The sequence below is a fragment of the Petromyzon marinus genome, chromosome 72 (assembly GCF_048934315.1).
Source record: "Petromyzon marinus isolate PM22_M1 ecotype Great Lakes invasive population chromosome 72, UKy_Petmar_22M1.pri1.0, whole genome shotgun sequence".
Lineage (NCBI taxonomy): Eukaryota > Metazoa > Chordata > Hyperoartia > Petromyzontiformes > Petromyzontidae > Petromyzon > Petromyzon marinus.
The window spans coordinates 8,342,264-8,357,717 of NC_133738.1; the positions used below are offsets into that span (position 1 = coordinate 8,342,264).

The following is a 15,454-nucleotide window of genomic DNA, read 5'->3' on the forward strand; positions in this document are numbered from 1 at the left end:
CTGTACCACTGGGGCCTGCGTCACAGGTTTGATCTTGTATTTGTGGTTTAGTGGTAAGTGAATTGAAGATGGAGGGGGCTACCAGCCCCTCGTACCCGTTCAGAGCCAACTTAACACCACAGTGGCAGCTGTGAACGCCATGAGGGGAACAGCAACAACAATAACCGTCGTACACCACTACATCACATCACCACAACGCTTGTGCCATGCGAGATGCATTTTGAGACCAGGTGAATTTTTGATGGCCTGCTGGCAGGAGGTCAAGGGACAGACCCAGCATTTGAGGCTGAGTCGACCTAGGGGAGGCCCAGGACCGGTTCAGATAATCGTCATTGGTGTTGACCGTGAGCGGGAAGCGAGTGCGCTAACCGCTCCAATACCTCTCCACACAGACACAGACACGCCCAACACACCCCATAAAGTCACAAATGCAAAACTTTGATCCTCTTCTGTTATGCAATAGGTCAATGGCTGGCCTCGCCTTGCTGTGAAATTCCGGAATGCATTTTTCCTCGAGCAGGGTATGGGGTAATTGAGTAATTAGTCGGAGGTGTGATGGGGGAGGAATGTGGCGGGGCAAGCTGGGGAGAGGTTATAATTTGAGTTCGCACAGTCCTGAGCGCCAGAGAGACTCTGACACCGCGGCAATTGCAGGTGAGTGAGGGAGCGGTCTGTGCATCACCGCCCGGATGCGAGGGCGAATTATGATGACATCGTATTCACAGCAATGGCTTTTGGCTGGCCATCAAACAAAGAAGGTTAATGTGTAATGTAGCTCTCAGAGACACCGTCTTGTCTTTCCGTAAATTGATTACCAGCGGGAAGTACCCGGCGTTGCCCGGGCGAAAAAGACACACACACATCGACTTACATACACACAGACATCGACGCACACACAAACACATCGACTTCTACACACAGACACATATGGACTGACACACACACATCAACTTTACACAGACACATGGAGTTACACACGCACATGGACTCACACATACATCGACTCACACACACACATCGACCTACACACACACACATATGGATTACATACACACATATCGACTAAGACACACAGGCATGGACTTACACATACACATGGACCCATGCACACACATTGACTTGCACACACATATCGACTCACACACACACACATATGGACTTACACACACATATGGACTAACACACACAGACATAGACTCACACACACACACATCGACCAACACACATAGAGATTCAAAGGTAATACGAAACGCAGTTAAAATAATACATCACGTAAAGTCTGATCAAGCTAACCAAATATTACACAAAGCTAGCGAATTATTATTAATAGAGCGAATACAGCACAACAGGAGTGAATTATCTTACATTTCGGAATCGCTAAAGCAGTTACACTTAGATATAAGCAATAGTGTATCCATGCATTATTGGAATATAATCGATACCATAACACAACAATCGGATGATAATGTGTTTAATCTAACAAAAACTAACCAAATGAATAAAGTTTCTAGACTTCATAATAAACAAATCCCTACTAAAAACGAACAATTTAAAAACAAAACCATAATGAACTTGACTAACACTGTTTTATCAAGTGACATGATCTCTGTCCTTTCTAAAGGCCTTAACTTTGCCGTTACCCCACACACAATTCCAGTGGATGAGATAATTGCTGAGGTAGAATCAGCAGTAAGACTCCTTCCACATAATGAGGCAGAGATGACAAGACACGAGGTTGCCAAAATAATTGAGAATAGCAAAGTTCCAAAAGTAAATATTAGCTCTAACGAAGCAAAAGCCTTAAGAGAGCTCCGTGTAAATAAAGATATCCAAATCCTGGCAGCTGATAAAGGCCGCACTACTGCAGTGATGTCACGAGCCGATTATGATAATAAAATTATACATTTACTAGAGGAAAGTACCTACATTAAAATTGAACGAGATCCAACTAATACTTTCGAACGTAAGACTACTGCAATAATTGCAAATTCATTAATCCCTAATTAAGCCAAGGGCCTCAAAACCACCTAGACTGTATGGGCTACCAAAGATTCATAAAATCAGGATCCCATTACCACCCATAGTACAATTGGCTCTGCCACATATAAATTAGCAAAATATATAACTAAACAAATGCAGCCATACATCGGTAGGACATCTTCATTCATAAGAAATTCAGAACATCTTGTGAATGTGATTAAAGATATTAAACTTAATCCTAATGATATTCTGGTAAGTTTTGATGTGATTTCTCTATTAACTAAGGTTCCAGTGAACGAATCGCTTAAATTACTTGATACACTAATAAAGAATACAGGATTACCAAAAGATATTCTGAAACTTGCTGACCATTGTTTAAATAACACTTTCTTATTATGTAGAGGGGATTTCTTTAAACAAAAGGAAGGAGCAGCAATGGGCTCTCCTTTATCTCCTGCTATAGCAAATCTGTACATGGAAAACTTTGAAATAAGAGCACTTGCTTCGAGCACATTAAAACCATCGTTTTGGTTTAGATATGTGGATGACACTTTGGTTGTCTGGCAACATGGTATAGATAGATACACTTAATGATTTTCTAAATCATCTCAATGCACAAAACCCGGCCATCCATTTCACCATGGAAATGGAGGTGAAAAACACACTCCCGTTCCTAGATATTTTGCTTGGACATGGCCTAAACGGTAAAATAACACACAGCATTTACAGGAAGCAAACGCACACTGATGCCTATCTGAATGCAGATTCGCATCATCATCCAGCTCAGAAATCCTCTCTTATCAAGACGCTCATACATCGGGCTAAAACAGTGTCAGATGGTGAAAGTCTAGTGAGAGAGATCAAACACGTTAAAGAAGCATTACGACAGAATGGCTACAATAATACTCAAATTAACAGAGCACTGAATGCCAAATCACGATCGCAGAGCAACACTGCTGAAAGCGATCAGATTGTTAAAACAATTAAAATTCCATATATCTCAGGAGTAACTGACAAATTAGCCCGTGTTTTGCAAAAGCAAAACATGACAGTAAGATTTGGTACAGTACACAAAATTCAAAAACTAGTATCTTGCACTAAAGACAAATTACCTAAATTATCAACAGAAGGTGTATATCGGATTCATTGTTTATGTGGCAGATGCTATATTGGACAGACGGGACGTGACATCAGCATAAGACTAAAAGAACACCAAATAAATATTCAATTATCTCAAACACAACTGTCGGCAGTGGCAGAACATGCTTGTCAACAAGGACACTCAATTGATTTTGATAACGTTTAAGTGTGTTAAACTAATTATTACTGGCAAAGACTAATTAGAGAATCCATTGAAACGGAGAGAAATATAAATAACTTTAATCGCTCTGACAGCTACAGGCTTAGTGCGGCTTGGAAGCGTATTCTTAAATAATACATATTACAATTCCTTATAGGGGAAACACATACTAATTAACGGATTACTAACGTAGCATATAATCACAATAACACACATCACAACTAATTACTCATCTACAACTCATTACTAATCATAACTATTGACTGATTACCAATCGATTATATAATTACAATACCCCCCTCTGCCTCAAATCACTGCACCTGAATGAGTTAAATGATGACGTCATCCTGCTGCTCTATTTAAGACCGAGAGCAAGTGAGGGCTTTACCATTCTGGCGAATTGCCCGATAATGCTGGATGCAATTACCAGCGAAACGTCGTATTCAAACTGTAAATTTTGTGGATTCACTCTTCAACACACCGGTGGGCTAAAGTAGTGAACTAATTGTCTTTTGTCAATGTAACACTTTTTTGCTGATTGGCCGTGTCGGGTGGTCGAGGGTTATGATACATTTATAAATAACGCGATCTAACCCAAAAACCTTTAATATGAATACACTTAATGGTTTTCTAAATCACCTCAATGCACAAAACCTGACCATCCAGCTCACCATGACCATCCAGCTCACCATGGAAATGGAGGTGAATAACACACTCCCGTTCCTAGATATTTTGCTTAGACATGGCCTAAATGGCAAAATAACACAGCATTTACCGAAAGTGAATGCACACTGATGCCTATCTGAATGCAGATTCACATAATCACCCAGCTCAGAAGTTCTCTCTTATCAAGACACTCATACATTGGGCAAATACAGTTTCAGATGGTGAAAGTCTAGTGAGAGAGATGAAACATGTTAAAGAAGCACTACGACAGAATGGCTACAATAATGCTCAAATTATCAGAGCACGGAATGCCAAATCACGATCGCAAAACAACACTGCTGAAAGCGATCAGATTGTTAAAACAATTAAAATACCATATATCTCAGGAGTAACTGACAAATTAGCCTGTGTTTTGCAAAAGCTAAACATTAAAGTAAGATTTGGTACAGTACCCAAAATTCAAAGACAAGTATCTTGCACTAAAGACGACTTACCTAAATTATTAACAGAAGGTGTATATCGGATTAATTGTTTGTGGCAGATGCTATATTGTACAGACGGGACGTATCATCAGCGTAAGACTAAAAGAACACCAAAGAAATATTAAATTACCTCAAACACAATTGTCGGCAGTGGCAGAACGTGCTTGTCAACAAGGACACTCAATTGATTTTGATAAAGTTGAAGTGTTGTGTAAAACGAATTATTACTGGCAAAGACTAATTTGAGAATCCATTGATATTGAGAGAAATAGAAATAACTTTAATCGCTCTGACAGCTACAGGCTTAGTGCGGCCTGGAAGCGTTTGATTAAATAATACATATTACAATTGCTTTTCGGGGAAATACATACTAATAAACTGATTACTCACGTAATATGTAATTGCAATACCCCCCCACCCCCTTCTGATGTATGCACCTGCTTGGGTATTATAATTGGGTTAAGATATTGAATAATACACATTACAACTAATTACTAATCTACAACTGATTACTGGTCATAATAATCTATCCCCCCCCACCACCTTTATTTTCTGCACTTGAGTGGTTATAGTAATTGGGTTCAGTTATTAAATAATACACATTACAACTAATTACTAATCTACAACTAATTACTAATCATAACAATTGACTGATTACTAACCTATTATATAATTACAATACCCCCCCTCCCCCTCAAACCACTGCACCTGAATGGGTTAAATGATGAAGTCACCCTTGCTCCTCTATTTAAGACCGGGAACAAGTGGAAGATGCTGGATGTAATTACCAGCGAAACATCGTACTCAAAAATTGTAAATGATGTTGAATAACTCTTAAACACACCGGTGGGCTAAATTAGTGAACTATTTGTCTGTTGTAAACGTGACACTTTTTTACTGTTTGGCCGTGTCGGGTGGTGGAGGGTTAAGACACATTTATAAATAACGCGATTCTAACCCAAAAAGTTTATCATTAATAATATTGGTCGCGAAAGCCTCCCTGTTAAACTGAGCTTCATACCTCATCGTATTTCTCCAGTCTCTAAAAATATTCTGAGCATCAGCAGATAGATTAATGATTAATTTAACATGATAAATTACCATTTTGAAATTAGATGCATACGAATCAACTTGTATATCTAGCTAACGATTAACAACAACAAAACGTTCCAAAATATTGACAATTTAATATTGGCGTATTAATAAAAAACACATATATTCAATCATTGCCCAACTGTACGATTGAAACAGTGTCGCTATGAAGCGGTCGGAAAGACATTCTGTAAGTTTGGAAAATAAAAGTAACAACAATAAAAAGTTATTATCGAGAGTACGAGCAGAGCACCTTGAAATCCATACATGGATTGGGTATCGAGTATGAATGTGCTCCCGATGTTCGAATCAATTCAAACATCATCTGAAAGTCAGACACACACTATGCTCGGGTTGATACGAGTTGTTTTGTTCCGGATTGATCCAACAGAACGATATTAATTTAATGTTTTATCTCATACAGATTTATATTGCGCCTTAATCCAAAGCAATTTACAGGAATTTCATCGATGTATGTTGATCTTCTCTTGCACCATACGTAGCCAACCATGCTAATCTGAGTTGTGGGATATTATAAAATTGTACATAAAATAAACAGTGGGGTTATTAAACCTGGTGGTGTAGTCATGGTGACAAGATGACAGATGGGAGTGGTTAAGGAGGGGTAGTGATAGGCATAGTGATAGGAGTAGGGGTTGCGGTAGTATTAAGGGTTGGGGTAGTGATGGGGGTAGTGGGGGTAATGGTAGGGGTTTGAGTAGTGATAGGTAGGGGTTTGGATAAGGGTAGTGGCAGGGATTGGGATAGGGGTGGTAATAGTGGCAGTGATGTGGGTAGTGGTAGGGGTTGAGATAAGGGTAGTGATAGTGGTAGGGGTAGGCCTGATCGTATCTGGGGGGCAGGGGCAGGTAGGATTGGCCAGGGAGAAGAGGTGGGTTTCCCAAAAGTCAGGACACCAGGTTATTATTATACAGGGTGGCCCAAAAGTCAGGACACAGAGGGTCATTTCATACAGAGTGAAAAAAAGTTATTATTATACAGGGTGGATAAAAGTTAAGACACATAGGGTTACTATTATACAGAGTAACCCAAAAAAGTCAGGGCGCATACGGTTATTATTATACAGGTGAGCCAAAAGTCAGGATACATAGGGTTATTATTATACAGGGTGGCCCAAAAGTCAGGACACACAGGGTTAGTATTATTATTTAGAGTGGCCCAAAAGTCAGGACAAATTGGGGGATTATTATTATTTATACAGGGTGGCCCAAAAGGCTGGACACATAGGGTTATTATTATAACCCTATTAGCGGTTAGTACCCGGCGTTGCCCGGGCGAAAAAGGCAAACGCACACATGGACTTACACACAAACATGGACCCACACACACAGAAACACATCGACTTACACACACAATGGACTCACACACACATAGACATCCACTTGAGATATACACACATGGAGTTACACACACACACACACCGACTCACACAGACATACGTCGACTCACACACACATTGATGTAAACACACATATGTACTTATACACACACACATGGACTTACACACACATACATAGACTGACACACATAACCTTACACACATACACATATGGACTGTGACACACAGACATCTACTTTAGATACACAGACATGGATTAACACACACACATATATTGACTCACACACGCATTGACTTACACACACATCGAGTGACACACACATGTATAGACTTACACACACATGTGGACTAACACACACACATGGACTAACACACACACAGCGACTGATAGGCACACAAATGGACTGACATGCACACTTGGACTAACACACACACAGAAACACGTTGACGTACACACACACATGGGGCGTTGTCCGTTCGAAAAAGACAGACACACACATGGACTCAAAGACACACACAGACTCACAGACACTCATCGACGGACACAGCAATCCCCGATGATGGCACAGCTATGAGTATCGCAGTGCTACGTATGAGTAAATAGCGTGACGTGAGCGATGGAAACAATAGGAATGCATTGAGGAAATAACCAGAAATAAGTGTAAGTTAAAGAGCAGCGGTACGCACAGGTAAGTTGAGAAGGAGGCTACAGGCGAGATTATAGACTGCCAGTACGCCGACTCAATGACATAAGCATTGCTAGAGTCGACATGAAAGGCTGGCAGTACACTGAGTGAGGTAAAGAAGCAGGCAACAGATTATAGACTGGCATACACTGTAAATTGTGAAAAGGAATATTAGCAGTGTAGATTATAGGTTGGCAGTACACCGACGTTAACTAATCAGCAGGCCACATGACAGACTGGCAGTAGACCGTCGCAGCGTCATATATGCGCAGCAAAGAAAGGTAAAATTTAGCAACCTAAAAATCCAAAAAGAGTTTTTGTGCACTCAAACATTATTATTGTAACATCTGTAAACTTCTTTCATAATAGTAAACAATGAACCTGAGTTATCTGCACACAAACATAATGATTGTAATATCTGCAAACGTATTTGTTTGACAATATGAAGCAATTAACGTGAGTTATTATCTGCACACAAACATTATTATAGTAAGATTTGCCAACTGATTAGTTTAAAAATAGTAAACAATGAAGCAGAGTTGGTATGTGCAGACAAAGATAAATATTGTAATATCTGGCAACGTGTTTGTTTCATAATAGCAAGCAATGAAGCTGATTTTTTATCAGCACACAAACATTATTATTGTAATGTTTGTGAAGTAATGTTTAAGAATAGTAAAGAATGGACTTTGAGTTGTTAGCGTAAGAAGCAAGGATATTTGTACTTACCATAGCCGTGTTGAGGACTTGTGCCATGCGTAGCCTCCGTCCTGGCCTACATTGGCGAGACGGCGGAGTTGGCACGTTGCCAGGCAAGGGGCTGGGCCGCTACTCCACCAGTATTGACTGAGTGTAGTGGTATATTCTGACTGTCTTAGTATCTACTAACTCTATATAGCAGTATCTACCAACTCCATAGCAGTATCTACTATCACTACAGCAGTGCGTACTGACTGTGGTGGTACCTGCTATGATTACAGCAGTGCATATTGTGGTGGTACCTTCTATGATCACAGCAGTGGATACCGACTGTGGTGGTACCTGCTATGATTACAGCATTGCATATTGTGGAGGTACTTGCTATGATTACAGCATTGCATATTGTGGTGGTACCTGCTATGATTACAGCAGTGCATACTGACTGTGGTGGTACCTGCTATGATAACAGCAGTGCATACTGACTGTGGTGGTACTTGCTATGACTACAGCAGTGCATACTGCTGTGGTGGTACCTGCTATGATTACAGCAGTGCATACTGCTGTGGTGGTACCTGCTATGATCACAGCAGTGCATATTATGGTGGTACCTGCTATGATTACAGCAGTGCATATTGTGGTGGTACCTTCTATGATCACAGCAGTGGATACCGACTGTGGTGGTACCTGCTATGATTACAGCATTGCATATTGTGGAGGTACTTGCTATGATTACAGCATTGCATATTGTGGTGGTACCTGCTATGATTACAGCAGTGCATACTGACTGTGGTGGTACCTGCTATGATAACAGCAGTGCATACTGACTGTGGTGGTACTTGCTATGACTACAGCAGTGCATACTGCTGTGGTGGTACCTGCTATGATTACAGCAGTGCATACTGCTGTGGTGGTACCTGCTATGATCACAGCAGTGCATATTATGGTGGTACCTGCTATGATTACAGCAGTGCATATTGTGGTGGTACCTGCTATGATTACAGCAGTGCATGTTATGGTGGTACCTGCTATGATTACAGCAGTGTATACTGCTGTGGTGGTACCTGCTATGATTACAGCAGTGCATACTGCTGTAGTGGTACCTGCTATGATCACAGCAGTGGATACCGACTGTGGTGGTACCTGCTATGACTACAGCAGTGCATACTGCTGTGGTGGTACCTGCTATGATTACAGCAGTGCATATTGTGGTGGTACCTGCTATGATTACAGCAGTGCATATTGTGGTGGTACCTGCTATGATTAGAGCAGTGCATATTGTGGTGGTACCTGCTATGATTACAGCAGTGCATATTATGGTGGTACCTGCTATGATTACAGCAGTGCATACTGCTGTAGTGGTACCTGTTATGACTACAGTAGTGCATAATGTGGTGATACCTGCTATGATTACAGCAGTGGATACCGACTGTAGTGGTACCTACTATGATTACAGCAGTGCATATTGTGGTGGTACCTGCTATGATTATAGCAGTGCACACTGCCTGTGGTGGTACCTGCTATGATAACAGCAGTGCATACCGACTGTGGAAGTACTTGCTATGACTACAGCAGTGCATATCGCTGTGGTTCAGTTTTTTTCAGTTTATTTATTTGGTATAGCCCTGTGAGCCATTCGGCTCTTGAATCTGGTGCAACCACAACAAACAAAAAAACAAAAACACGAACAAGAAAACATCTTAAAGTGACTTTGTGACTGTGCAAACAGAAAATCCATGAAAAAAACAGCAAAATATTCCTGAAAAAGCACCGTACACCAACGCTGTGTGCAAAAATCCCAGTGGGATGCAAGTCAAACAACAACAACAACCACAGGAAAACTTATATTAAGGCCATCAGTCTAACTCCGTATTACAACAAAACAAGCATGTCCAAACCAAAAAACGTTTTCGAAATCACCAAAAAATTAGGCCATTATTGCAATGTAACAGTGAACATAGGGACTGTGACCGAATTTTTTACAATAAACTACAGAAATAACATGTAACACCAAACCCTAGAGCCATAGCTGGCTGCATGAGTTACTCCACAACAACAGAAGCATCAGTCGGAGAATCAAATTTTTCAATGCACCTTTAAGATCAGCACGCTAAATCAAAATACAGATAATACATTGCAGCGTCATCCGGAGCGAAACATTTTATTTTATTTTACGCCAATGAATAGCAGTGGCAGCTAGGGGTGTACAACTCCTCTAGATCAGTTTTGAGAGAAGATCTCATTGGTAGCGATTCAAGTTGCAGTTTATTGGCAATAGAATTCCAGACCCTGGGGGCATCAATAGCAAAGGCCCTTCCTCCAGTTTTTATATGGCAATAGGGAATGTGAAGCTGGTAAATGAGCGAAGACCTGAGGTCAAATTTGTTCTTTGAAACAGAGAGGAGATCCAGCAGGTAGTCTGCAGATTTTTTTGTAAGTACATTGTGAATAAATAAGATCTGGTGCACAAGCCGTCGAACATTGAGAGATGTTAAGTTTGACCCAATGTAGAGATCACAGTGGTGAGTCCTATGTGGGAGTTCAATGTAAATCTTAAGGCCGAGTGATAGATGGAATCAAGCTTCTTCAGTACAGTACTTGGGGCTAATTTATACACGATGTCACAGCATTCAAGTAGAGGCAGTATGGTAGCTTTTATCAATTCCAAATGGAACATAGGGGGGAAGCAGTGCTAGTGTCGATACAGAAAACCAATTAGATTTTTGTCTTTTTACAAATATAATCAATGTGATCTTCAAAATTCAGTTTTGAATCCAGGATGACCCCAAGATACGTATAGATCTTGACTTGCTCTATTTGATAATTATTTAAGGAATGTAATTGGGGAAAAATTACTTCCTGCTTTAGTCCTGGTGAGAAGCATAGCACCTTGGTTTTGGAGGTATTCAGGACTAGTTTAAGAGCAACTAGCTGATGTTGTAGTTCGTTGAAATCGCCCTGTAGCTTAGCAATCACGTCATCTGGAGAGCGGCCAGCAGTAATCAGTATCGTGTCATCTGCAAAAAGATTTACCCTGGAATGATCCAGGTCAGTGCCGAAGTCATTGACATAAAGAGAGAACAAAAGGGGGCCGAGGATAGAACCCTGTAGAACCGCTTTTGTTATCTTAACACTGTTTGACCTCCAACCATCTGTGAATACAGTTTGGGTGCGAGAAAAGAGGTAATTTTGTAACCATTTTACTGAGTTTTCGGAAAAACCGAGGCAACTTAGTTTACTAAGCAGGGTGTTGTGGTCTACTGTATCAAAAGCTTTGGACAGGTCAAGAAAAAGACAGGCACAGTACTACTTATTATCAAGGCTACTATAAATGTGATTCAGAGAGTCTAATGCAGCAGATGTGGTGCTGTATCTTTTTTCGGAACCCAGATTGTTTTAGATGTAGTAGATAGTTGGTGGACAGGAAACTGCTAATTTGGTAGTTCAATATTTTCGTCAAAAATTTTCATCAACGGGGACACAATTGAGATAGGTCGGTAGTTATTTGGATCATCTTTAGGGCCCCCTTTATGAAGTGGACGGACATAGGAATGTTTCCATTCAATAGGAACTGATGCTTCTTTGATTGATAGGTTGAAAATATTGGCTATAGGTTTGTATATTAGGTGACCAAGAGTTAGTAGAGCAAAGACGGGAAAACTATCTGCTCCGGTAGAGGAGGACCCTTTGAGGTAGGACAGTTGTTTCAGAACATTACTTTCGTGGATTGGCTGGAAACTAAATTCGTTTAATATTTGGACAGGGGTGTAGGAATTTGCATGAGCAAGGGTAACTCCCAATACATTATCAAAATGATTACCAGCTTCAGAAAATGAAGGTTAAAATTGTGACCTATTTTTTGGGGATCTGAAAAATATTCCCCATTTCGGGTAAGCTCAACGGGCAGATTGTCTGTTTTGGATGCCTTTTCGATACATTTGATTGTTTTCCAGAAAATCCTGACATTTCCATGTGATTCCAGGAGAGTGGAGGAAAAGTAGGCATTTTTTGCATGTATTTTTTTGACGCATCTATTCCTTAAAATCCTGTATTCTAGCCAGTCATTGACCAAATTACTTTTCTGAGCACATGCCCAAGCCTTGTCCCTGGTTTTCATGAGCTTTGTAATCAAAGGATCATACCATGGTGGGCGGTTGCCTTTAGTTTTAAATCTAATCAACGGAGCATGTTTGTTAAGAATTTGGTGAAACGTGTACCTGAAGGTCTCCCAAGCCATAGTCAGGTTGGGATATCACAGACCTTGTCAATATCTGAGTGAAGCACATCATTAGTAAATGCCTGAGTGCTGAAGTGTCTCATAGAGTGCTTCTCAACCAATTTAGGGGGGGCTTTGGGTCTGGCTAATGATCTTACCCCAAAAATGAAGGAGTGATCACTAAGGTTATTACCCAGAACACCAGTTAGTGTGAAATTGTGAGGGGCATTTGTCAATAGGACGTCAAGCAGAGATGACTGTCCCGGATTTTTTAGGTTGGGTCTTGTGGGGACATTTATTAATTGAAACAGGTTCAATTCATCTGCAAAATTTGTGGCCACGGCTGGCGGGTTTAGCCAATTCCAATTTAGATCACCCACTAAAACTATTTCATCTTTAGGGAGGCCCCCAAAAAGCTCTCTCAGTGCAGATGCAGCTTCAACATTCTTCCCACTAGGTGGTCTATAGCAGCACACTACCAATATCTGTTGATTATTTTGGAGAGTTATTCTGAGAGCCAGACCTTCAAAGAAACATTTTTTAAACAAGGAGTGAGCTAGTGAACATGCAATAGTATTACGAACATAGATGGTAATTCCACCTCCTTTAGATCCTCGGTCAAGCCGAAAAAGGCTGTAGTTGTCAATCGTAATCTGCAAGTCATTGACGGCAGGAGTGAGAAATGTTTCTGTTAGGCAAAAAATGTCCGGGTCAAGATTTGCCTCTGCTAGTTTTAGTTGACTTAACTTAATCACAAGCCCTGTGATGTTGACTTGTAGAACACCAACACCTTTCCTGCCAGAAAAATCTACAGAATTATACGAGTTATTTACATTTGGGCCAGGATGAAGCTCAATACCACCCAGAAATAGGAAAAGTAGAATTAATAGTTTGCACAAGTATTTTCTGTGAAAGGATGAAGAGCAGCGATCCTTGGACGAATAGCAGTAGCTCGTAGATGGTGTTATTTTTAAGAGCAGAAGGAAGTTTTGGAAGGAGTGCTGGTGAAGTAATGGGACAAAGATAGGGTTTAAAAGGATACAATGATGGAGTGTCGAAGTGTCTATGAGCTGTTTCATTAACAGGTGTAGTGGCAAATCGAGCAACAAGTATGGACGCAAAGTAACGAGGGTAGCTGTTTATAGAGTTGAGTGTGGCACTAGATATGGCCGGGAGGGACAGCAGTAGGATACACAGCAGGATAATTGTCATCTCTAAAATATCCGGGGTAAACACAGATTAACACACAAGCGGAAAAGAAAAAATATATACTTGTAGGCCGTGCGCGAGAAAACGTCTTGCCACACTCGTCACACATGCACGGCTTCTCGCCCATGTGCTAGGGTTGGACAGCTGCCCCCCCCCCCCAGACAGGGACAGCAGATTCCTGGCTGATGTGGGCTCGGCTGAACCGCTTTCACCACCTCCTTTCCCCGCCGCAGGATGGTGCTTGAGCTAGCCCACGACTGGAATGTCGTTTCTTGGCCTCTCGTGTCTCTGCTGCCCGACCAGACGGCCTCACTGAAGCCCACACAGGGGGCTCTTCATTCACGACCCTTGGCCGTCTTGACGATCTTCGTGAAGTTTTCCAGGAACATAGCTTGGGGTCCGTCGCAATGTTGCCTTGGCAGTAACACAGCTTGGGATCCGTGGCAATGTTGCCTTGGCAGGAACACAGCTTGGAGTCCGTGGAATGTTGCCTTGGCAGGAACACAGCTTGGAGTCCGTGGCAATGTTGCCTTGGCAGGAACACAGGCTGGGGTCCACGGCAATGTTCCCTTAGCAGGAACACAGCTTGGAGTCCATGGCAATGTTGCCTTGGCAGGAACGCAGCTTGGGATCCGTGGCAATGCCACCTTGACAGGAACACAGCTTGTGGTCCGTCGCACTATTAACTAGGCCTCACTCAGGCTGCGCCATGGGTGCGATCAACCAGCACTCACTCAGGCTGCGCCAGGTGCCCGATTTACTAGGCCTCACTCAGGCTGCGCCAGGTGCACTGTCAACCAGGCCTCACTCCGGCTGCGCCTTGTGCATGATTAACCAGGCCTCTCTCAGGCTGCGTCAGGTGCACGATCTGCCAGGCCTCACCCAGGCAGTGGCATTTGCACAACCAGGACCAAAGTGCATGACCAACTAAGCCTCAATCAGGCTGCGCCTTGTGCATGATTTAGTAGGCCTCACTCAGGCTGTGGCAGGTGCACGATTTGCTAGGCCTCACTCAGGCAGTGTCACGTGCACAATTAACTAGGCCTCACTTAGGCTGCGCCAGGTGCACGATTTACTAGGCCTCACTCAGGCTGCACCAGGTGCACGATCAGCCAGGCCTCACTCAGACTGCGCCAGGTGCACGATTTACTCGGCCTCACTCAGGCTGTGCCACGTGCACTATTAACTAGGCCTCACTCAGGCTGCGGTTACTTCCCCATATTACTGCGATGGGCAGATTCCACCCATTGCAGTCAGGATTCCGGAAGCTCCAGAGCAGTGAGACAGCCTTACTAAAGATCACTGATGACCTCTACAAGATCATGGATGACTGGTGTGCCGCAGCATTGGTTGGTATCGATCTCTCAGCCGCCTTCGATACCATTGACCATGAGACACTCATTGGGTGCCTAAGGTCAAGGTTCAGTATATCGAGTACAGCACTAGAGTGGATTGAAGCATACAATAATTAATCGCCTATGCCGTGCCTAGTTGGCGTACCACAGGGGTCCGTCCTTGGGCCCCTCCCTGTTTTCAAAATATATCTCTCCGATCGCCGATGTATCTCATCACGTAACATCAAGTTCCATCAATATACTGATGATACACAATTGTACACCGCAGTGGCCGTATGGAACGCTCATCCTTCTGATATTAGGAAGCCACTGGAGTTTTGCACTTTTTAACCTAGATTGAAAATTTCTTTAGTACTGCTATTTATGTTTTGTTTGTTCTTCCGCACGGTTGGCTATTTACAATAATAAATAA

The 15,454-nt window shown here is 42.1% G+C and overlaps 1 protein-coding gene across 2 annotated transcripts in view; it reads left to right on the plus strand.

Moving 5' to 3' along the window:
- The first annotated feature begins 583 nt into the window (after nucleotides 1-583).
- Nucleotides 584-15,454, plus strand: part of LOC116957338 (transmembrane protease serine 9-like) — a 38,012-nt gene continuing 23,141 nt past the window's right edge. The window contains exon 1 of one of the 2 annotated variants that reach the window (XM_032979440.2): nucleotides 584-654. The gene's annotated coding sequence lies outside the window, so the exon portion shown is untranslated. The remainder of the gene's footprint in view (nucleotides 655-15,454) is intronic. The other variant, XM_032979441.2, reaches the window with a different exon arrangement.